Genomic DNA, 22,580 nt, shown 5'->3' on the forward strand with positions numbered 1-22,580 from the left:
TCCCTAGGTGACAGATATCAGGTGAAAACATCGAGGTGGGCTCCAGATAACATCTAGTCCACTCTTCCTCTAATTTTCATTTATCTTACTTTAAACAAAGAAGGAAGAGGGAGCACTTATTTGTGGAAGTTTAAAGAAAGCTGTAAAAGCGGCCACCAGTGACAAGTGAAATATGCTCCATAGAATGAAGTAGAATGTACAGAAACAGCAAGTGCCTGCTGTTCCAATAGTCCCTTCAAATATGTTAATAAATAGACTGAAACAAGGCAAAAATAATATATACATACCTTCCTCTGTACTGAAGGAAAATGTTTATAAATCATGAACATCCTGGGAGAATATGCTTATAAAAATGGACCATACCCACATTGTTTTCAGGAAATCAAATCAGGGTATATCTTCAGTCTCCCTTAAGATATATCCTGCCCATGACTCATTATTACCCACTTCACTGCTACCACCTTAAATAGAAATACTGTGAACTCACACCTCAGTTACATCAGTGGCCTAATTTCCTTCTACCCCTTACCCTTTATAGTGTTTTAACAAACCAGCACTTATAGTGACCCTTTTAAAAGAGAAGTCAAATCTTATCCATCTTCAAATTGGCAGTCCTATCACTCAGGGTCTAAGCCTTATAATGGCCTAAAAAGCCTTACTGGACATAGAACTTGGTGTTCTGATGACCTATTGCTGTGTAACAAGTCACCCCACAGTGATCATTTTATGATTCTCTCTCATGGTTCTGGGGTTGATTGAGCTCAGCTAGGTGGTTCTTACTCAGGTTCTTTCATGGTGGTAGGGGCTGGAATCATCTGACAGGCTTTACCAGTTACAAGACTGACAACTAATCCTGGCTGTAGGTGGTCGTGCCCTGTTAGCTGGGATCTACATGTAGCCCCTCCACGTGGCATGCACATCTCACAGTTCTAAGAGCAAGCAATCCAAGGAACAGTAAGCAGAAGTTACCAGTTTCATAAGGTCTGGACCTAGAAACTGGCACAGCATAACTTCAACCACATTGCCAGTCAGTCACCCACCTCCATTCAAGGGGGAGAGACCTATAAGCTCCACCTGTCAATGAGGGAAGTGTCAAAGAATCTGGGAATTAGGTTTCGAAACCACTATAGTTGGCTACCTCTCAGAGCTTATCCCTGTACCTCTTCTCTTTGCTCACTCGATTCTAACCATACTCACTCCCTTCTGGTCCTTAAACACACCATCCAGGCTCCTTCCTTGAGGCCTTTGCACTACTGCACCCCCTTCCCCCCACCTCCTGCCATGACCACACACAGATTGTCTACACTCCATAGTGTTCCTGAAAGCTTTCTCTAAAATATCCCCTTTGAAACTATGCTATTTTTTATACTAGGATATTAGTTTCTTAAAGAAGCTTCATCTTACTCTTCCTTTGGTATGCTTAATGAGCAAAGTCATTACTGAATAGAGTGGGTTGGAGGGTGATTAATAATTGATATTTATAAGAATGACTTCAAGAGTACAAAAATAACCTTGACTCATCAAAAAATTATGTTTGGTATGATGTAGATAGTAAAGCAAAGGATTAACAGTTTAATTTTAATAAGATTTTCAATTATGGATATTGAAATGAGAAAATTCTGCTTAATTTAGGGTTAACCAGAAAATGATTTAAAATACTTCTTTTCTTAGATCTCTTTTAGTTCAAGTTTCCACTGAAATATGTAACGCTGCATCATAATAGATGAAAATTGTATCTTGTGTTTATCTTATTTATACCTGAGTATGCTGGAAAGTGATGTGAGAATTTGTTCAAAGATACATTTTATCTTTGCTATCTTAGGAACTGACAATAAAAAACATTACAAATGGATGAACATTTTCAGGCTTTTAACAAGTGAGAAATACATGCTTGGTGAAGAAGTATCAATATGAAACATAGAGTAACACAGTGTTACAAAAACATAATTATCCTATGTCATTCCTCACGTCCAGTTAACCGCCAAGTGCTATCTGTTCAATCTCTCGAATCTGTCCTTTTCTCTCCACCGGGGCACCAGCCCCTTGAATTATGGCATCATCATTTCGCAGCCCACTATGGTAACAATCTCCTAAATGGTTTCCATGACTCCTATCTTGCCCCCTTAAGTTCACTTTTCACATTGTCACCATGGTAATATTTCTTAAACCTGAATTATGTAGTGACACAGTTTCTTTCTTAAAACCCTTCAATAGCTCTCTGCTGGCCTAAGGGAAAGGAAAATTTAAACTCTTCAGTGTGACACGTAGGCCCTTTTATGGCTTTGCTCCTCCCACAGTAGCCACTCAAAATCTCCTCCTTCTGAAGCAGTATCAGTTCCCTGAAAGAGTCATGCTTTTCTTACCTTCAAGCCTGTGCATTTGTTACTCTTTCTGTCAAAACACATCTTCACTCTCCTTTCTTTCCTTCGGGGACGTGTAAAAGTGTTAGCACCTGCCCGTTATCTAGTCCTCTCTATACACATGAATTAGGAGTAGTGGATACAGAAAATTATAATTCAGATGCTTCCAGGCAAAGTAGGACCAAGACCAGGAAGGACTGATCAGCACAAGTGGGCACACACCGTACCCAGTTTAAAAGAAGGTCCAACAGTATATTGCAATGGACATGAGCCTTGGCTAGGCTGAGGCTGGATACACACCCCTTGCTCTCCAGTGGGAACAAATGAATGTGTTGTCTCTGGCTTATTGCTAATAAAGAAGGCCAACTGTCCTTGAGGCCAATAGGAAATTCTTCTGGCTACACTGGACTTGGTGCTTGTGACTTGGGACCTTATAGCAAGAACTTCTGGATCGCAGTCAAATCTTAGGATTGATATTTGCCTGCTCCTGGAAGACTTTCCTCACTTCTCCTGGCCTTTCCTTCCCAGGCTAGGTTAATGCCCTCTGATGTGCCTGTGACAGCCTGTGCTTATCTCTGTAGAAGCACACTGTCATTTGTGCTTTGTAAAAAACAATGTGGTTTTTTACTTCCTCCACCAATCTGTATGTTCCTTAAAGAAAAGAAGTATAAATAATTCCCCATCACCTAGCACTGTGCCTGAGACATAGTAGACTCTGAATTAATAAAGTGAGTGATGTCCTGTGACTTTGAGGGACACCAAAGTCTGAGACTATCACTACTGTATATTTACCTTCAAATTCTAGGGTGGAAGAAAAGAGGTAGAGGACAAGACTTCCCTGGATAAGATGTCTTAGCTTACTTGGTGAGAACCTGTGGTTCTAAAATAAAACAGCATTATGTTCTAGCATAGTGGGCAGAGTCTACATTCTTGCATTCATCCCAGTCTCAAAGGAAAAATAATGAATATTTCATCATTAAGCATGACGTTGGCTGTAGGTTTTTCAGAGATGCCCTAAATCAGGCTGAGGAAGTTTCCTTTTATTTCTCACTTGCAGCAAGTTCTTATTAAAATGAGTGCTAAATTTTAATCAAATGCCCATACTGATTCTATTGAGGTTAATTTATGATACTTTCTTCATAATATGGTAATTAACTTGGTAAAAATGTTAGTGCTGAACAAACTTAGCATTTCTGAGAAACTTTTCTTTTTTTTTTTTTTTTTTTTTTTTTTTTTTTTTTTTTTTTTTTTTTGTTGTTGTTGTTTTGTTTTTTGGTACGCGGGCCTCTCACTGTTGTGGCCTCTCCCGTTGCGGAGCACAGACTCAACAGCCATGGCTCACGGGCCCAGCCGCTCCGCAGCATGTGGGATCTTCCCGGACCGGGGCACGAACCCGCGTCCCCTGCATCGGCAGGCGGACTCTCAACCACTGCGCCACCAGGGAAGCCCAGAAACTTTTCTTGATCATGATGGATTATCTTTTTTATGTATTATATGATTTGATGCACTATATCCTGTTATGGATTTTTGTGTCTATGTTCATAAGTTTCAGATTTGATAAGTTTTATTGACATTGATTCAAGTTCACTAAATCTTTCTCCATCTGTGCCCAGACTACATTAGCTCATCAGATAAATTCTTTTTTTTTTTTCAGATAAATTCTTTATGATTCATATCATATATTTTTATCCCTAGGAATCCCTTTTGGTTCTTTCTGTAGTTTCCATCTCTCTCCCGTTGTTCCCTTAAGTTGCTAATCTTTCCTCTGGAACACTTAACATTATTTCTCATAGTTATTGTTAAGTCTCTGTCTGAAAATTCCAACATCTGGGCCATCTCTGAGTGTGATTTTATTGATGCTTTTCTCTTTTGACTATATATATATTTTTTACTTTATCTTATAATAAAAACACATGATGTGTTTTATCACATGACAGTAACTGTATAAAAAACAACAAAAAAAGTATGACATTAAATATTTTTTGCCACTTAGAAAAGTTTGTGTGTTGGGAAAGGCAGTCTCATGTTTACAGGCTTTTGACTCCCACTTGGCCTCATAAGAATGGACCTTGGGCCTGGAACACTTCCTTACCAAAAAGGGAACCTCCTATACCGTTGGTGGGAATGTACTGTGGAAAACAGTATGGAGATTTTTCAAACTAAAAAAAGAACTACCATAGGATCCAGCAATTCCACTCCTTGGGTATATGTCTGAAAAAAAACGCAAACACTAATTCGAAAACATACATGCACCCCAGTTTTCATAGCAGCGTTATTTACAATAGCCAAGATTTGAAAGCAACCTAAGTGTCCATCAACAGACGAATGGGTAAAGAAGATGTGGTATATATGCACAATTGCATGCTACTCAGCCATAAAAGAACAAAATTTTGCCACTTGCAGCAACATGGATGGACTTGGAGGGCATTATGCTAAGTGAAATAAGTCAGACAGAGAAAGACAAATACTGTATGTGATGACTTGTATTTTTTAGATTCCACATATAATAAACTAGTGAATAAAACGAAAAAGCAGACTCACAGATATAGAGAACAAACTAGTGGTTACCATGCGGGAGAGGGAAGGGAGAAGAGGCAATATAGGGGTAGAGGATTTTTAAAAGGGTTATTATGGGAATTATATGAAATCATGTGTGTGAAACTTTTGAAAACTGTAAAGCACTATAGAACTTAAAGAATCTTTCATTCAATTTTTTTTTAAGTTTTAGAAAAATACTTTTAAAAAGCTCACACAACCTATGCCACACTTATCACCTTGTGTGGAAATACCTTTCCCTGTTTCATGTTCAGTGGGTTCTTTGTGGTTCTCCTTAAATGTGTGTGCTATAGAGCACTTGATCAACCCTACCGATATGTCTGTCCTTCACAGGGATGGCACGGGGTGTTTCCACTGCAGCACGGGAGGGCTGCACATAGGAGAACTGCCCTGCATTGGCTGCTGAGAGAGAGACCTGCAGGCCGTGGGGAACTGACACCCACTACAGAAGCTGATCTCACTCTGTCCCTTCTCTATGTAAGTAAAGCATTGTTTCATCCAGTGCTTGATGCATTGTTTTCCTTGGAAACTCCAATACCAAGATTCAATGGGCAGAGGTGTCTGGACTCCTATTTCTGGTGGTTGGCACAGTGATGATCTTTGCTACTCTCCATGTAGTTGAGGAGTCTTCCCTTGGAAATGGGAACCAGTATACAGTGTTCTTCTGGATGGTATGCCTCTTATTCTTATGCCTGATTTAATGTAATCTGTATTTTATTTTGGTCTGAGTTTTGTTGTACTTCTAGTTAGATTCAGTTCACCACTGGTTTCAGTTATTTGAGGGCAAGATCGTAATCTTCCCTTTAGAAGCTGAGAGGCTAGAAGTGCATGGCACTGTTTCTGAAAACAGCATGATGATTTGGGATCATAAGATCTTTGGAGGATGCAATACCTTTTTAATATCTTTACTGTAGAATAGAGTTTTATTCTTTAAGTGGACTTTTGGTATTTTAAAATGAATTAAACATCTTTGAATCAATCTGGTTAAATAAACTTTGTGTGACCAAAGGGTAAAATATTATTATGGGTACAGTAAGATAGTGTGGCCACAAGGGGAAGATGTTGATTTCTTGGGGTGTCTTATGCTCTGTCCCAAAGCAAAGTTCATAGCGGATTTCAAGCAATGACAGTCTCTTTGGACTAGATGTACTACTCAAGGCACTACTTTCAAAAGGGCAATGTGTCTGAGTCAGTAATTCCAGCCTAGTGCTTCTTGGAATGTAGTGTGCATACAAATCACCTGGAGATCTTATTAAAATATAGGTTCTAATTCACTAGATCTGACCTAAAGCCTGAGATTCATCATTTCTACTCAGCTCCCAAGCGATGCCAACCCTTGGATCACACCTTGAGTGGCAAAGGTTGTGTCTCTGGTCCTGAAGTCAAAATGCCTGACTCCCCACTTATGGTAGCTAGCTTCCAACATGGCCTCCAGTGATCTATGCCTCCTGGTATCAAACACTGTAAGTCCCCTCCTCTGTCTGTGTGACCAATTAAATATGATAGAATAGACGGTATTCCACTTCTGAGATTAGGTTACCAAAGGCACTGTGGCTTCTGTCTTGGTTTCTCTTTTTCTATCTCATATTCCTCACTTTGGTGGATGCTAACTGTCACATCATAGACATCCCTCTGGGGAGGCTGACCTGGTGAGGAACTTAGGCCTAAAGCCAACTAACACTGCAGAACTAAGTGAGATTCCAAGTGGATCCTGCGACCCTATTTAAGCCATCAGATGACTATAACCTCAGACACTGGTTTGACTAAAACCTCATAAGAGACCCTGAGCTAGAACACCCCGACTAAACTTCTTCTGGATTCCTGACCCTCAGAAACTGTTAAATAATAAAGGTTTATTATTTTAATTGGAGTAATTTCTTATGGAGCAACAGAAAACTAATATAAGTTGCTTAACTTCTCTATTTTAAACACAGTGATGTCTGTAGATTTTAGAGATACTAGACCAGAACTTTTTACTTTGGGTGCTTTAGTGGATTAAATTGTGTCACCTCCCTACCTACAACCATATATTTAATTCCTAACCCTGGGTACCTTGAATGTTACCTTATTTGGAAATAGGATTTTTGCAGATCAAGTTAAGATGAGATCATTCTGGATAGGTTGGGCCCTAAATCCAGTGATTGGTATCCTTATAAGGAGAGATATAGAGACACAGACACAAAGGGAAGAAGACCGCGTGACAGCAGAATCAGATAATGGAGCAATGCAGCTGCAAGCCAAGGGATGATAGACCGCCAGCAACCCCCAGAAGCTCGGAAGAGGCAAGGCAGGATTCTTCCTCTTCAGGACTTTCAGAGAGAGTATGGCTCTGCTGACACCTTGATTTTAGACTTCCAGCCTCCTGAACTGTGATAGAATACATTTAAGTTGCATTAAGCAGCCCAGTTTATGATAATTTTTTATGGCAACTCTAGGAAACTAATACAAGTGCCCATCAGAATGATCTGTTACACATATAAAAATATACATGCCATGTTCTCATTCTTACTCATCCAGTGAATAAGCATCTCAAATTCTTATTCGTACATACCTGGAGCCCAAGTATATATGCTTTAGCGCCAAAGCTTATTATGATGCATATTCAAGCTTGCAAATCACTGGACTAGATGATTTTGAAGTCCTAACTTTAAAATTCAGTGACTTCAAGTCCTCGTGAACTATATTGAAAGGAAAAAGGTAATGTATTAATGTATAACCTACTTTGATTATTCATGCAAACACATGAAAGCCATTTGCAATTGTTTGCAGGGATACACATATAAACCTAGTTAACTCTTTTGTATGATAGACATTCTAGGTATTAGGTTGTTGACGTTAAATTGTTTGGGAGTTAATACCAGTTTTAAAGATAACTACATTTAAATGTTTAAAAATTTATAATTATCCCAAACAAGAACAGCATATGGTTTTGCTCCTGTAAGTGCTCCACAAAGAATAACTGCCTGTATGTTGCTGCTTTTTTGATTTGTGTGATAAAGTGGAAAATTATCAGGATCTGGCTCTTCAGTTTTTGCTAAAATAATTAGTGAAAAAGTTTAACAGATGCTGGATATAAATAAATTTCATAAACTCAGATATTTAGAGATCTGTGAATTCTGGGCACCACTTGTAGAGATATATTTATGATGGCCTCAATGAAACAGTTATTTTGTACTTTTCCAGGTCAGTGCAGTGAGGTGAATCTCTCTTCCAAAAAGCACCACGGCAACATGGAGCCAGAATGTCATAGTTTTTATCTGACAGTAGGAGGGTAAACAAGCTCTGATTCCTATACAGCCAAAGCCCCAGCAGTCATAAATTACTTCCAGCATAATACTGCTCTTCTTTTTCTGTTCTCTACTGGCAGTACCAAAGCATAGAAAGCAAAATTTCCCTACTAAAAACAGAGAATCTAAAATGTGTTTCTGTGACTTATAAAAGAAGAGGTGACATGAATAGGACCACAAAGATTTCAGTACACTTGGTGAGGGCTTGGTGAGAAAGGCTGCCACTTCCACTGCATCATCAAACTTACCAAAGAGGAGGATTAAGCCAATGGCAAGTGCCATTCTTGGGAAATTGAATTTAGGACTGCTATCACTGCCACACTCAGAGTAATGATGGTAAAGTAAGATGAGTACACACAGAAAAGCTGAAATGTATAAGAGTGTTTCTAACAACAGATACTTACCAGAGGGCAACTTTGGATTTATGATGATTTCTGCATATTCAGGCAGAAGGAGCCAGCATGAAGCAGAAGATGTGATTCACTTGTGGGCTTCAATTAAGGCTATCAAAGAGCAACAAGGGAACAAAATACAGAGGTAGGAAGGTAATTAGAACTTACTCTTAACATTTCTTAATTGCCAACCTTTATCAGTAGCAGATGGTAAGTGAGCAGGAATTTGGGGGAATAGCCACCTTTTTGACATTACTTCTAATTAAGAAGGCTTTCTCAGTTATCAGAACTTTGAAATCATTGTATTTTTCCCAGGTCAGTATTAACTCAGAAGGTATAATGAATTCTGTTCCCCTTCTGTCTATCATTTCTCTAGCTGCTTCCATCTGTTCTAAGGTGAAAAGATGAACTTTCCAATGGTTCTAGTCCAGGTTGCATGCTCAGGGCCTCCAATGACTCATGAGTGTTACTTCTCATTGGATAACTTTTAGGGGAGAGCCATCTTAATGGCACCATTGATATCTGGGAGAGTGTAAAATAGGCTCTAATAGACCACCATTATGTGACAGCATGGGAATCTGATACAAAACAACAATGAAACAAAACATTGCTACCTAGCACCAAGCTTGAATGCAATACTGTTTTGGAAGAAGAAACCATCCCAGGCCAATACAAGGCCAATGCATATCAGCTGAAGACATTTGTATACCTCTTCAAAAATGCTATTCTTGGCAGACTCCAGGTTAAGACAATAATTCTGCCTAAAGGCCCTTTTTTTCAACATCTCTGATAGGCATATCTGTTAAATGCCTCTGATAAATGCACCTGATACAACATGACCACTTTGACAGCTTCTCTTTGTATAGAACATTTGTCAGGTACTCTATGGCAGTGATTCTCAAAGTGTGGTCCTCAAACCAATAGCATCAGCATCACCTGGGAAGTTATTAATAATGCAGATACTCAGGCCTCGTCCCAGATCCACTGAATTAGAAACTCTGGGGGTAAAGCTCAGATCGGTGTTAAAAAGCCTCCAGTGTGTCTGATGGAAACTAAAGTTTGAAGCTATGATAGGAATAGACACCAGTTACTGGGTGATACCGGTATACCACACTAGATTCAGTGTTAATCATTTAATTGTAAGCATTTTTTCAGTCATCACAATAACCATGTGAATCAAGTTTTATCATCACTCACGTTGTATAGGTCAAGAAGGCAAGGCTTATCAATGTAAAGTAACTTGACCAAAGTTATGGAACTAACAAGTGGGAGATAGATTTCTAAGCACATTCTGACCAGCCTAAAGCTCATACTCTGAACCACTGAAGAATATCCTAGCAGAAATGGGACAGACAGGGACTTCTCCAGTGCTGTGCAAAGATGCACTGTAGGCACAACAGAAAACTCAACTGTAGGCCCCAAATAGAAAAGGCTACATAAAACTTTTCAGAAAAACAAGGCTCTGGGGATCAGTAATTGACCCAATGGTGAGAAAAAAATGACCTCTCTTATGGACATAAAAACTCCTGTATTGTGGAATACAATCACTTTACCCCCATTTAATGCATGATTTAAGGTTATGTTAATAAGTATTTTCCAAAATTTCAATTGGGAAGCAACTAATCTGAAAGCTAAATAAGTTATAGTTTTGGAAATTGTGACAGATACTCCATTTTCATTCCCTCTAATAACCATAGGAAGGTTATATGTAGTTTAGCTTCATTCAGGACAATCTTTAACACATTGTATTTCAGTGTTAATCATTTAATTAAAAAAAAAGTTCATGAAAGTATGTAAAAACCAATTCAGTATTTGTTATTTTGGTTTTGTGTCAAGGATATGTTGAGTATATTATTCAGTGCCCCTCTAAGGACCCACATTAAACAAGACTTTTATGACTTTTCCATAAAGATGATTCATGGTGAGTCATTAGTTCTGCAAGACTTTAGTGAGTCCTCCAGAAAACATTGTTCCGCTGTTGAACAGGTCTACAAATGCTAGATTACACCTACTTATACGTAGGTCTTCGTTGTACATCCCAGAGCCTTCAGCATACTGACGTGCTTTGTGAATTTCCAAAGAAGTTATAACACGGGTAAAGTTCCCCAATTCATTAGCCATGGAATCCTTTTTTGGATGATTATTCTGAGAGACTATAGTTCTCTGGAATAAGTGCAAAGGTACTTTTTTATAATTAAATACCAAGAGGAATGTCTTCCCTAAGGTGTCATTACACTCCATTTTTGCCCTACATTCGGGAACTCAATCAAGTCAGATATTCAGTTGTGCAAAGTGATAGCATAATGCAGAGGAAAAAGCATTAACTCCAAAGCCTGTCTACCAGGATTCAAATTCCAGTTCTACCGCTCCTTGGTTGTGTGACTCTAACAAGTACATAAACTTCCTGTGTCTCAGTTCCTTCAGCTGGAAAATCTTATTATTTTTTTTTTTTTTAATAAGAGTAACCTCTTTGGCCTTTTTGTAAAGGTTAAAATTTGCAGAGGACTTAGAAGAGTAACTGGCATACGATTAAAACTACCTAAACATTTGTTAACTAACAACTAAACTAGCTTTCTCATGGTAATATTGTTGCTTCTAGCTCCCGCTTGTCAGTATCTATTACTCTTTTATTAATTTTAAGGTACCTAAGTCACTTGTGGGTGGCATACTTTTTGGAATTATATAAATCATATAATGGTATGTTTCAAAATGAAGCAGATGGAATTAAAAAAAAACAAGCTTTCAAAATAAACCTGATCAGCCAGTGTTTCTAAGAACAGTTCAGGGAAATAAATGCTATGTCAGTTTATTGCAAATATAGTTAGTTAATGAGGACTTTCCAGAGGATTTCATTTGTCATTGGTAGGGGCCAGCTTTGTGACACTGCTCCAAACTTAGTATCATCTAACTCCTTTTGCTCTGACCTTAGTGAATTTCACAAGAAAACTTTCCTACTGGGATAAATAGCTATTGTGGGACTATTCTATTCCTCTTAAAATTTAGTTTATCTTTTGTTCTTTTCTGATTTGGGGTGGTGTCCTTTAATTTACCAGGGTTTGGACACCTTGAGCGAACAGATAGAAGTGTGCTTTTACACTGACCAAGGTAAGAAGTAGAAAAAGTTGCAGAGGAAGCTGAAACAGAAGCAGTGCCCGTGACTGGGACACATGGTCTTGCTTAGACTAGCAAGTCAGCTCTGCTTTCATTCCAAGGGCTACAGAGGGCTGTGCTGTCAGAGGGCTGTGCTCCACAAGTAGATCTGGTGATGAAGGCATGTTATTTGAAGAAACGGAGAAAAAGTGTTTGCAATCTGACAAGAGTACAGTTGTGAGACAATAATTAAATCAAGATGGAGACTAGGTTTGGAACCTGCCAGTGTTAATGAAGATTTATTCACTAGTGACATTTGACCAGATCTACTAGGTGGATTCTTAGATTTCATTAGTTAAAGACATAAAGCGGTCTGTCTGATTAAAAACGGGAAAAACAGTAGGGAGTACCCATAAATTATTATAGCTCAATTAGGTGCAGACAGTTTAGTGAGTGTTTATTACTAGTACGAAGGAAGATTTTCCAATTAGATTAAAAGGTTTTGAAAACAACAGTTATAGTTACAGTGATTTAGACCCGTTGCTAGAATAATGCATTGTGAGACACTTTATTAAAAGTAAACTGATAACTTATTTGTAGTGTTCATTGTCTATCAGTAGAACCCCGGCTATGAGGTACAGTTTCCCTCACAAGATCAATGAGAGGACTGGGCTAATTTCTTCTTGCTCTGAAAATTGATAAGAATATAAAGGTCACTGCTGAAAAGACCAGCATGATTTATTCAGGTTAATCATCAAGAAAGTGACATTGCATAAATCATTGGGAATTTACGTTGCCAGACTGGGCCCTTCAGGCAGGTTTCACTGTCAAAAGCTGGACCAAAGAAAGACAAAAAGAAGCCGAGGATTTGTTCAGACAAAGCCTTTGGCTCACTGAGCTGCCACCATAAGCTATTGTAAAACCTGGAAATGGCAAGAAATCAAAGGGAAGTTACAGAGACACCTCTGTAATAGTGACCACTTGAATTTATTACAATACTTTGGTGGGATGAAGCTCTAAGATGCAGGTAGCTCATGTGTCTCTTTGTCTTGAAATATCCATGCGACTTCCAGGAGTGCTGGAAATGCCCTCCACTTTGCCGCATGTCTTGGAGTGGGCATTTCATTGGCCACAAACTATCGATTTCTCACTACAGGTGATTAAATATGAAAAGAGGGAAACAAAAGCAAAGAAATGATAGCTGAGTTTCTGGATTCTGCGGATGCAAGGAATACTAATGCATGCTACACGTAGATATCATGACATATATTCCCAAAATTTTGCTTAAAGAATGAGATGTTTTTTTCCCTTAAAACTCTTGCTCTTTAAAAAGTAGTTTAGAAATAAGCAGTATCCCATTTTTATTTCCTTATTGAAAAATATACTGAATTTGTCTTTCTGATAAATTTGCCCCCTTGTGGTTCTATTCTTTGTCATTCAGTTTTTCTAACTTTGACTTTCCTAACTGAAATTTTGAAGCCAGAAGCAGCAGAGGATAGAATAAGACGACAAACTAGAATTCCATCTGTTGAGACATTTAGTGTTAATTTTCCTAAGAAACTGCTTAGTGAATCAATTTCATATTAGCATTAGAAAATTAAAATCTTAGTTCACATGATAGCATACACTTATATTTCCCTTGATTCTGGAATCCAGCTGCCTTTTTTGCATACCTGAACTGCTTTTCCTTGCTGCATGTGTGTGCCATTGGACGAGTTTTGTTTTGTTTTAATTGAAGTACCATTGGTTTGCTATATTGTGTTTCTGGTATACAGTAAAGTGGTTGAGTTTATATAGATATATATATATAAACTGAACATATATATATATAAACTGAATACATATATATATATTCTTATTCAGATTCTTTTCCATTATAGGTTATTACAAACACAGTAGGAACTTGTTGTTTATTTTATATATAGTACTTTGTATCTGCTAATCCCAAGCTCCTAATTTATAGCCCCCTTTCCCCTTTAGCAACCATAAGTTTGTTTTCTATGTCTGAGTCTGTTTCTGTTTTATAAATAAGGTCTTTTGTATCATTTTTTAGATTCCACATATAAGTGATAATATATGATATTTGTCTTTCTCTGACTTACTTCACTTAGTATGATAATCTCTAGGTCCATCCATGGTGCTGCAAATGGCATTATTTCATTCATTTTTATGGCTGAGTTATATTCCATTGTGTGTATGTGTGTATATATATATATATATATATATATCTTCTTTATTCAGTCATCTGTTGATGGACACTTAGCTTGCTTCCACGTCTTAGCTATTGTAAATAGTGCTGCTATGAATATTGGGGTGCATGTATCTTTTCAAATTATGGTTTTCTCCAGATATGTGCCCAGGAGTGGGATTGCTGGAATCCATGGTAGCTCTATTTTTACTTTGTAAAGGAACCTCCATACTGTTCTCCCTACTGGCTATACCAATTTACATTCCCACCAACAGTGTAGGAGGGTTCCCTTTTCTCCACACCCTCTCCAGCATTTATTATTTGTAGACGTTTTGATGATGGCCATTTTGACCAGTGTGAGGTGATACCTCATTGTAATTTTAATTTTAATTTCTCTAATAATCAGTGATGTTGAACATCTTTTCACGTGCCTGTGGGCTATCTGTAAGTCTTCTTTGGAGAAATGTCTCTTAAGCCTTTTTGCCCATTTTTTGATTGGAGTGTTTCTTTTTTTGTTCAGTTGTATAAACTGTACGTATATTTTGGAAATTAAGCCCGTGTTGGTCACATCATTTGCAAATATTTTCTCCCATTCTGTAGGTTGTCTTCATGTTTTGTTTATAGTTTCCTTTGCCGTGCAAAAGCTTATAAGTTTGATTAGGTCCCATCTGTTTGTTTTCCTTTTATTTCTTTTGCCTTAGGAGACTGACCTAAGAAAACATTGCTATGATTTGTCAGAGAATGTTTTGCCTATGTTTTCTTCTTGGACTTCTATGGTGTCATGTCTTATATTTAAGTCTTTAAGGTATTTTGAGGGTTTTTTTCTGTGTATGGTGTGAGAAAGTATGCTAACTTAACTGATGTACATGCAGCTGTCCAGCTTTCCCAGCACCACTTGCTGAAGGGACTTTTTTTTTTTAACTAGAAGAAACATAAAATATTTGTTTATTAAGAAATAGCTGTACATTTTTGAAGTTGCTTTTCTAACTCTAAACACAGATGGAGTTCAATATATACACATACATTTCCTTCTAACTACCAGCCAGTTAATTATATGATTGATGTATGTAAGGGAAGAAAAGAAAATATTCCTCTGTCACTTTTCATATATTAATACTGAATAGAACTTAAGGAAGACTCGTGACATCACTGCTTCCTCTTTCCTACCTCCAATAAGTCCACTTATCAAAATGTAAAAGTTTTGTTATTATTTTCTAAAAGAGAGTAGACATGATTCATGATTCTTATATTCTTTTGAAATCATATTACTCCTGTAATGACCTTATATTTTTCCACATTACCCATTATTCAATTAAAAACATAAGAGATTCGGGCTTCCCTGGTGGCGCAGTGGTTGGGAGTCCGCCTGCCGATGCAGGGGACGCAGGTTCGTGCCCCGGTCCAAGAGGATCCCACGTGCCACGGAGGGGCTGGGCCCATGAGCCATGGCCGCTGGGCCTGCATGTCTGGAGCCTGTGCTCTGCAGCAGGAGAGGCCGCAGTGGTGAGAGGCCCATGTACCGCAAAACAAAACAAAACAAAACATAGAGGTTCAAGACAGTAGTATATTGTCAACCTTGGCTTTTTGTTCTTTTTTTTTTTTTTTTTTTTTTTTTTTTTTGAATGAAGCATTTGGCATGAGTAGCTCTTATAAGTGATGGCTAAATACAGGTCAGCTTTCTTACTTTTTTTTCAAATTCAAAAAATGAACAGTGTATTTCACATCTAGATCAAGAAACAAAACATTGCCAGGAACACAAAAGTTCCTCTCATGTTTCTTTTCCAGGCACAACTCCCTCAAAGGTACCCACTGTCCCTGATTTCTTTTTTTTTTTTATTCAAACAGAAAGTCACAAAAATTATAATCATCCTCATCAGTTCACTCAGTCCCATGTAATTAATTTCTTTTTCATCTTGATCTTTTGTTAGCACTATTATGAATTCATCAGTTTTCCATTAGAGTTCTGAAAATGCTTATTCATTCAGTTCAGCAGTATAGTCAGTTACCAGAAACCTGTACTTGTCAGAGACTTTTCCATGAATTCCTTGAAGACGAAACCCTTTTATAGGAACATTTTTGCAGAAGCATCAGATTTCACCCAGAACTGTCTGTAAATAAACAAAGACTTAAAAATGACCATGGTTAAAGATTTGATGAAAGTTCATAATGATGCAATTGACAAAAAAATTTAGTTATTTCTGAGATATACATTTTAAAATAATAACTAAAATTATGACTTATAACATTATACCAGAACATAAGATTTTTAGGAATTTCATGTGTCCGAAACATTTATATTAACATATTTCCATACAAATAACCCAAAGAAAGTTTAGTATTAGTTGTTTTGTTGTTTGTTTTTTTATACAGCAGGTTCTTATTAGTCATCAATTTTATACACATAAGTGTATACATGTCAATCCCAATTGCCCAATTCAGCACAGCACCATTCCCACCCCACTGCAGTTTTCCCCACTTGGTGTCCATACGTTTGTTCTCTACATCTGTGTCTCAACTTCTGCCCTGCAAACCGATTCATCTGTAGCATTTTTTTAGGTTCCACATACATGTGTTAATATATGATATTTGTGTTTCTCTTTCTGACTTACTTCACTCTGCATGACAGTCTCTAGATCCATCCACGTCTCAACAAATGACTCAATTTTGTTCCTTTTTACTGCTGAGTAATATTCCATTGTATATATGTACCACATCTACTTTATCCATTTGTCTGTCAATGGGCATTTAGGTTGCTAGGTGGCTATTGTAAATAGTGCTGCAATGAACACTGGGGTGCATGTGTCTTTTTGAACTATGGTTTTCTCTGGGTATATGCCCTGTAGTGGGATTGCTGGATCATATGGTAATTCTATTTTTAGTTTTTTAAGGAACCTCCATACTGTTCTCCATAGTGGCTGTATCAATTTACATACCCACCAACAGTGCAAGAGGGTTCCCTTTTCTCCACACCCTCTCCAGCATTTGTTGTTTGTAGATTTTCTGATTAGCCCCTTCTAACTGGTGTGAGGGGATACCTCACTGAAGTTTTGATTTGCATTTCTCTAATAATTAATAATGTGGAGCAGCTTTTCATGTGCTTCTTGACCATCTGTATGTCTTCTTTGAAGAAATGTCTATTTAGGTTTTCTGCCCATTTTTGGATTGGGTTGTTTGTTTCTTTCATATTGAGCTGCATGAGCTGTTTATATATTTTGGAGATTAATCCTTTGTCCATTTATTCGTTTGCAAATATTTTCTCCCATTCTGAGGGTTGTCTTTTCATCTTGTTTATGGTTTCCTTTGCTGTGCAAAAGCTTTTAAGTTTCATTAGGTCCCATTTGTTTATTTTGGTTTTATTTCCATTACTCTAGGAGGTGGATCAAAAAAGATCTTGCTGTGATTTGTGTCAAACAGTGTTCTTCCTATGTTTTCCTCTAAGAGTTTTACAGTGTCTGCTCTTACATTTAGGTCTCTAATCCATTTTGAGTTTATTTTTGTGTATGGTGTTAGGCAGTGTTCTAATTTCATTCTTTTACATGTAGCTGCCCTGTTTTCCCAGCACCACTTATTGAAGGGACTGTTTTTTCTCCATTGCATATCTTTGCCTCCTTTGTCATAGATTAGTTGACCGTAGGTGCGTGGGTTTATCTCTGGGCTTTCTATCTTGTTCCATTGATCTATGTTTCTGTTTTTGTGCCAGTACCATATTGTCTTGATTACTATAGCTTTGTAGTATAGTCTGAAGTCAGGGAGTCTGATTCCTCCAGCTCCGTTTTTTTCCCTCAAGACTGCTTTGGCTCTTCAGGGTCTTTTGTGTCTCCATACAAATTTTTTTTTCTTTTTTTTCTTTTTTTGGCGGTACACGGGCCTCTCACGGTTGTGGCCTCTCCTGCTGCGGAGCACAGGCTCTGGACATGCAGGCTCAGTGGCCAGGGCTCACAGGCCCAGCCGCTCCGCGGCATATGGGATCTTCCCAGACTGAGGCACGAACCCGCGTCCACTGCATCGGCAGGCAGACTCTCAACCACTGCGCCACCAAGGAAGCCCTCCATACAAATTTTAAGATGATTCGTTCTAGTTCTGTAAAAAAAATGCCGTTGGTAATTTGATAGGGATTGTACTGAATCTGTAGATTGCTTTGTGTAGTACAGTCATTATCACAATATTGATTCTTCCAATCCAAGAACACAGTATATCTCTCCATCTGTGTGTATCATCTTTAATGTCTTTCATCAGTGTCTAATAGTTTTCTGCATACAGGTCTTTTGTCTCCCTAGGTAGGTTTATTCCTAGGTATTTTATTCTTTTTGTTGCAATGGTAAATGAGAGTGTTTCCATAATTTCTCTTTCAGATTTTTTGTCATTAGTGTATAAGAATGCAAGAGATCTATGTGCATTAATTTTGTATCCTACAACTTTACCAAATTCATTGACTAGCCCTAGTAGTTTTCTGGTGGCATTTTTAGGATTCTCTATGTATAGTAACATGTCATCTGCAAACAGTGACAGTTTTACTTCTTCTTTTCCGATTTCTATTCCTTTTATTTCTTTTTCTTCTCTGATTGCCGTGGCTAGGACTTCCAAAACTATGTTGAATAAAAGTGGTGAGAGTGGACATCCTTGTCTCGTTCCTGATCTTAGAGGAAATGCTTTCAGTTTTTCACCATTGAGAATGATGTTGGCTGTGGGTTTGTCATATATGGCCTTTATTATGTTGAAGTAGATTCCATCTATGCATACTTTCTGGAGAGTTTTTAATCATAAATGGGTGTTGAATTTTGTCAAAAGCTAGGTGTGCATCTATTGAGATGATCATATGTTTTTTATTCTTCAGTTTGTTAATATGGTGTATCACATTGATTGATTTGCATATATTGAAGAATCCTTGCATCCCTGGGATAAATGCCACTTGATCATGGTGTATGATCCTTTTAATGTGTTGTTGGATTCTGTTTTCTAGTATTTTGTTGAGGATTTTTGCATCTATATTCATCAGTGATATTGGTCTGTAATTTTCTTTTTTTGTAGTATCTTTGTCTGGTTTTGGTATCAGTGTGATGGTGGCCCATAGAATGAGTTTGGGAGTGTTCCTTCCTCTGCAAATTTTTGGAACAATTTGAGAAGGATGGGTGTTAGCTCTTCTCTAAATGTTTGATAGAATTCACCTGTGAAGCCATCTGGTCCTGGACTTTTGTTTGTTGGAAGATTTTTAATCACAATTTCAGTTTGATTACTTTTGATTGGTCTGTTCATATTTTCTCTTTCTTCCTGGTTCAGTCTTGGAAGGTTATACCTTTTTAAGAATTTGTCCATTTCTTCCACATTGTCCATTTTGTTGGCATAGAGTTGCTTGTAGTAGTCTCTTAGCATGCTTTGTATTTCTGTGGTGTCTGTTGTAACTTCTCCTTTTTCATTTCTAATTTTATTGATTTGAGTCCTCTCTCTCTTCTTCTTGATGAGTCTGGCTAATAGTTTATCAATTTTTTTATCTTCTCAAAGGACTAGCTTTTAGTTTTATTGATCTTTGCTATTGTTTTCTTTGTTTCTATTTCATTTATTTCTGCTCTGATCTTTATGATTTCTTTCCTTCTGCTAACTTTGGGTTTTGTTTGTTCTCCTTTCTCTAGTTCCTTTAGGTGTAAGGTTAGATTGTTTATGTGAGATTTTTCTTGTTTCTTGAGGTAGGTTTGTATAGCTATAAACTTCCCACTTAGAACAGCTTTTGCTGCATCCCATAGGTTTTGGATCATCGTGTTTTCATTGTCATTTGTCTCTAGGTATTTTTTGATTTCCTCTTTGATTTCTTCAGTGTTCTCTTGGTTATTTAGTAACGTATTGTTTAGCCTCCATGTGTTTGTGTTTCTTACGGTTATTCCCTGTAGTTCATTTCTAATCTCACTGTCTTGTGGTCAGAAAAGATGCTTGATATGATTTCAATTTTCTTAAATTTACTGAGGCTTGATTTGTGACCCAAGATGTCATCTAACCTGGAGAATGTTCCATGCGCACTTGAGAAGAAAGTGTAATGTGCTGTTTTTGGATGGAATGTCCTATAAATATCAGTTAAATCTATCTGGTCTATTGTGTCATTTAAAGCTTCTGTTTCCTTATTTATTTTCATTTTGGATGATCTGTCCATTGGTATAAGTGAGGTGTTAAAGTCCCCCACTATGATTCTGTTACTGTCGATTTTCTCGTTTATAGCTGTTATCAGTTGCCTTATGTATCGAGGTACTCCTATGTTGGGTGCATATATATTTATAATTGTTATCTCTTCTTCTTGGATTGATCCCTTGATCATTATATAGTGTCTTCCTTGTCTCTTGTAACATTTTGTATTTTAAGGTCTATTTTATCTGATATGAGTATAGCTACTCCAGCTTTCTTTTGATTTCCATTTGCATGGAATATCTTTACCATCCCCTCACTTTCAGTGTGTATGTGTCCCTAGGTCTGAAGTAGGTCTCTTGTAGACAGCATATATATGGATCTTATTTTTGTATCTATTCAGCAAGCCTGTGTCTTTTGGTTGGAGCATTTAATCCATTCACGTTTTAGGTAATTGTCGATATGTATGTTCCTATTACCATTTTCTTAATCGTTTAAAAAGGGCTTGTTTTTGTAGGTCTTTTTCTTCTCTTGTGTTTCCCACTTAGAGAAGTTCCTTTAGCATTTGTTGTAGAGCTGGTTTGGTGGTGCTGAATTCTTTTAGCTTTTGCCTGTCTGTAAAGCTTTTGATTTCTCCTTCGAATCTGAATGAGATCCTTGCCTGGTAGAGTAATCTTGGTTATAGGTTCTTCCCTTTCATCACTTTAAGTATATCATGCCACTCCCTTCTGGCTTGTAGAGTTTCTGCTGAGAAATCAGCTGTTAACCTTAATGGGAGGTCCCTTGTATGTTATTTTTCCCTTGCTGCTTTCAATAATTTTTCTTTGTCTTTAATTTTTGCCAATTTGATTACTATGTGTCTTGGCGTGTTTCTCCTTGGGGTTATCCTGTATGGGACTCGCTGTGCTTCCTGGACTTGGGTGGCTATTTCCTTTCCCATGTTAGGGAAGTTTTCGACTATAATCTCTTCAAATATTGTGTCTGGTCCTTTCTCTCTCTCTTCTTCTTCTGGGACCCCTATAATGTGAATGTTGTTGCATTTAATGTTGTCCCAGAGGTCTCTTAGGCTCTCTTCATTTCTTTTCATTCTTTTTTCTTTATTCTGTTCCACAGGAGTGAATTCCACCATTCTGTCTTCCAGGTCTCTTATCCATTCTTCTGCCTCAGTTACTCTGCTATTGATTCCTTCTAGTGTCATTTTCATTTCAGTTATTGTATTGTTCATGTCTTTTTGTTTGTTCTTTATTTCTTCTAGGTCTTTGTTAAACATTTCTTGCATCTTCTCGATCTTTGCCTCCATTCTTTTTCCGAGGTCCTGGATCTTCTTCACTATCATTATTCTGAATTCATTTTCTGGAAGGTTGTCTATCTCCACTTCATTTAGTTGTTTTTCTTGGGTTTTATCTTGTTCCTTCATCTGGTACATAGCCCTCTGCCTTTTCATCTTGTCTGTCTTTCTGCGAATGTGGTTTTTGTTCCACAGGCTGCAGGATTGTAGTTCTTCTTTCTTCTGCTGTCTGCCCTCTGGTGGATGAGGCTATCTAAGAGGCTTGTGTAAATTTCCTGATGGGAGGGACTGGTGGTGGGTAGAGCTGACTGTTGCTCTGGTTGGCAGACATCAGTAAAACTTTAATCCACCTGACTGTTGATGGGTGGGGCTGGGTTCCCTCCCTGTTGGTTGTTTGGCCTGAGGCAACTCAACAATGGAGCCTACCTGAGCTCTTTGGTGGGGCTAATGACAGACTCTGGGAGGGCTCACACCAAGGAGTACTTCCCAGAACTTCTGCTGCCAGTGTCATCCTTGTCCCCACGGTGAGCCACAGCCACCCCCTGCCTCTGCAGGAGACCCTCCAACACTAGCAGGTAGGTCTCATTCAGTCTCCCCTGGGCTCCTTCCCCTGGATCCCAATGTGCACACTACTTTGTGTGTGCCCTCCAGGAGTGGAGTCTCCTTCTCCCCCAGTCCTGTCAAAGTCCTGCAATCAATTCCCATTGGGCTTCAAAGCCTGATTCTCTAGGAATTCCTCCTCCTGTTGCTGGACCCCCAGATTGGGAAGCCTGACATGGGGCTCAGAACCTTCACTCCAGTGGGTGGACTTCTGTGGTCTAAGTGTTCTCCCGTCTGTGAGTCACCCACCCAGCCGTTATGGGATTTGATTTTACTGTGGTTGCGCCCCTCCTACCATCTCACTGTGGCTTCTCCTTTGTCTTTGGATGTGGGGTATCTTTTTCGGTGAGTTCCAGTGTCTTCCTGTCGATGATTGTCCAGCAGCTAGTTGTGATTCTGGTGTTCTCGCAAGAAAGAGTGAGAGCGTGTCCTTCTACTCTGCCATCTTGGTTCCTCTCCAGTACTTTTCTCCATTGTATGTTCTTGCTTCCTTTGTTGAAGATTAATTGACCGTAGGTGTGTGGGTTTAATTCTGGGCTCTTTATTATTTTCCATTGATCCATATGTCTGTTTTTGTGCCAATACCATGCTGTTTTGATTACTGAGGTTTGTAGTATTGTCTGAAGTCTGGGAATATTATACCTCCAGGTTTGTTCTATTCCTTAGGATTGCTTTGGCAATTCTGGGTCTTCTGTGGTTCCATATAACTGT

This window comes from Lipotes vexillifer, unplaced genomic scaffold (genome assembly GCF_000442215.2).
Source record: "Lipotes vexillifer unplaced genomic scaffold, Lipotes_vexillifer_v1.1 scaffold49, whole genome shotgun sequence".
Taxonomy (NCBI): Eukaryota; Metazoa; Chordata; class Mammalia; order Artiodactyla; family Lipotidae; genus Lipotes; species Lipotes vexillifer.